The 3,396-nt window shown below is 37.4% G+C and overlaps 1 pseudogene; it reads right to left on the bottom strand.

Moving 5' to 3' along the window:
- Positions 1-2,062: 2,062 nt before the first annotated feature.
- Positions 2,063-2,659, bottom strand: LOC103743934 (annotated as a pseudogene).
- Between the last annotated feature and the right edge of the window lie 737 nt (positions 2,660-3,396).

The raw sequence follows: 3,396 nt of genomic DNA, 5'->3' as shown, positions 1-3,396 counted from the left end.
AAATGTGGTTCATTTATATGATGGAGTTTTACTCAGCAATAAAGAAAGACGAAATCATGAAATTTGCAAATAAATGGATGGAACTAGGCTGTTGTACTGAGTGAAGTAACACAGACTCATAAAAAAAAAGTTTGTTCTCTCTCATATGTGGGTTCTAGAACCAAGTCCTGATAAGTGAGTATGTACCCAGACATAACTACAGGAACCAGGATAATGAAAACCTTCCAGGGCAGTAAAGGAAAAGAAAGAATCTGAAAGAGAAGAACCATAGGAAATAGGTGTTAATAAGGGAGCTAGGGATAAAAATGGGTTAGTTTAAGGGAGCGGGGAGGGAAGGGTATACAAGGAACCTAGAGGATGAAGGGAAAGAAGGAACTCAAGAGAGGTAGGACCATAGGAGAAGGGATTTGTTAAGGGAGAAAGGGGGGAAAATGGGGTCACTTTAATTGCGGAAACCATGATGGAGGGGTGAGACAATGTGAGAAATAAATAATGCCTAGCTAGTTTTAAAAACCAGAGGGAACCACATTACTCCGACAAATTATACATAGCAGATCAAGAAATATATGTCTAGGTAAGGTTTATCTGAGAACAACTGGTCTTTGCCCAAGATTTATCTACATGACACACAGTAATTAAAAATACCAGACTGGTGGAATTAACCTTCTTGGGTGTTTAACAGACATACTTTGAGGCCTATAATAATTTGGTCAGAGGGACATAAAGGACACTTTTTGCTCCTTGCCCTCCTAGGTCGACTAGTTCTATGGAAGACTTTTAAAGCCTGCAACCATAAAACATTGCAATGGGTGACTTAGTAATAAGTAATTCCATGTTATTTCTGGTGTTAGTCAATAGGAGTCTTAAAATATTAGAAGGAAAATTCTAGAAATAAACAGTTTATAGGTTTTAAATTACATGTCATTCTGAGTATCATGTGTGTATTTATCTGTATCTGTATCTGTATGTATATATACGAACATAAAACTATTTATTGACCACTGTTCAGCATTATTTACAATAAAGTAAATAATACACAGTTGGATAAGATTCTGAGACTACGAAGTTATTTTTCCTGGCTGCTATTGAACAAGTAACCCCAATACTAAAAAAAATTAATCCTACCAGAAAGGAATGAGTCAAGGTTAAGAAAAAGCATGCAGGTTAATAATTTATATTACCAAATTTTGTTCACTCATTCATGTCAGCAGTCCTAAATTGTCAACATCTCTAGGCATAATTACATTTCCATGAGCTATCTTAGATATTCCATGAATCATAACCTTCCAGTACACAGATTCCAATTTTCTGTAAAGGAAAGGCTCACTAGAGGAACCTTCATATGTCCATTTAAGTCTTACTAGCTAATTAAAACAAACCACTATTTGTCCAGTTTCCTTGTCTGTGTGGAAGAGTTGGGTTAGTAGTAACAAATTTTGAAAATAAACTACTGCATTTATGTGATATTATACATGAATTCTGATGTGGCTGATTTTTAAAATTATCCAACCTAAACTGTCCAACTAAGTACATAATCATCTATTTTGTTTGAAAGGTTGTGGTTTCAGGAAAAATTTTAACTGAACTGTAATGATTTCTTTGGTTGTTCACAATGATAGAATCTCATCAACATGTATATTACCCATGGTTTTCGTTTTGGTGAATTATTTAAAAAAAAACAAAAAACCTGTCACATTAAGTATCTTATACATATACACACTGAAACAAAATCATAATAGCCCCTTTCATCCAGTTAAAGATAAGTTCTAACCGAATAATGGATGGGAAATTACCCAAACAGTTATAGAAAAAGCTGCTTTTCAATGCAGAGGAAACACACCATGGCATCAAATATCCTATTTTTAGAGGAAGCAAGTACAGAAAGCTTTTATTTGCTCAAAGTAACCGGTGCTTTCTAATGCAAAACAAAACCCCAACCCCCCAATAACTAGCAATACTTTCAAAACCAACATATCAAACTTGATTTTCATTAGAACATTTATTTTTTCCCACTAGGAATTCAAAAACCAAGTGTATAAATATATAGAGAAACTGCAGACAGTTACTGAACTTCATCTTCTGGACAAGGATGCCAAGTCATAAAACACAATTCCAATCCGAGGACACTTGATATTTGCCTCTTAGGCCAGCACCGAGTCAGCCTCATCTGAATCTTTCCGTTTCGTGAGAAACATCAGTTCTCTACTGCTGTTGGTGGCACCAATGACTCGTTCAGGATCAAGACCTCTGGCAGAGCCTCTTGGTTTATCAGCAGCATCTCTTTTCTTCTTTGATTTGCTATCATCACATTCCCTGTCAGGTAAAGACTTTTCTTTTTCTACCATCTTTTTATTTACCAGTTTTTTTTTGAGAAATAAAAAATGTTTCAAAAACTCTTCAATAACATTCTAAATTTTCTTCAGATTCCCATGTATTATCAGCACCTGCAAATCCCTTCCACTTCAGGAAATACTCCATCTTCCTATTCACCACACGTCAACCCAGTACTTTCTCTACCACAGATTCTTCGGCCTCTGCCTCTTCAACTACTTAACTCTTTCCACTCTGTTTGCCATTTTTTTTGTAATGTAGTTTTATTTGCGGCCACTTCTAAAAGTTGCTGATTTGAAGAGTTCACTGCTCTGATACTCCCGGCCATGGAACTCTAGTATGTTTATTTAAGTGTGTGTGTGTGTGTGTGTGTGTGTGTGTGTGTGTGTGTAGGTCAGAGGACATCCTTGAGGGTTGGTCCTCAGGTGCTCTACCTTTTGCTGTGGCTTTGCCATATTGGCCAGGAGAGTTGGCCCATGAGCCTCCAGATCTGCTTGTCTCTGTCTCCTATCTCACAGTTGTGTGGATTATTGGCATGTAATACCACATGGGTTCTGTAGAGTTGAACTCAGGCCTTTACACTTGGAAGGCAAGTACTTTACCAACTGAGCCATCTTTCCAGCCGAGTATGATGATACCTTGCACCATCCCTCCTGGGATTTGAATTATCCTTTGGTTTAGTATATCCACACTGATATGCTACCCCTCATTAATCATTTGCTAGTTGGCTAGATCATCAGACTGACTATTGAGGGTCTCAGTGCTAGTGTATAGGGCTCAGTGCTGTCTTCAGTTTTAGACGTCCTGGAAATTGTGGAATGCATCCTACACGGATAAAGGAGTGATTTTTTTTTTAAAGATTTATTTATTTTTATTTTATATATATATGAGTGTTTTGCCTGCATATATGGATGTGTATTACCTGAGTTCCTGGTGAGTGTATGTTACCTGCAGAGGCCAGAAGAGGGCATCAGATCCCCTGGAAGTGGAACATACAGATGGTTGTGAGCTGCCATGTGGATGCTGGGAACCGAAACAGGTTCTTTGGAAGAGAAGCAAGTACTC

Source organism: Nannospalax galili, unplaced genomic scaffold, assembly GCF_000622305.1.
Source record: "Nannospalax galili isolate Female #2095 unplaced genomic scaffold, S.galili_v1.0 scaffold380, whole genome shotgun sequence".
NCBI lineage: Eukaryota > Metazoa > Chordata > Mammalia > Rodentia > Spalacidae > Nannospalax > Nannospalax galili.
The sequence above is the reverse complement of the archived record's forward strand: the minus strand, read 5'-3'. Positions and strand labels throughout refer to the sequence as shown.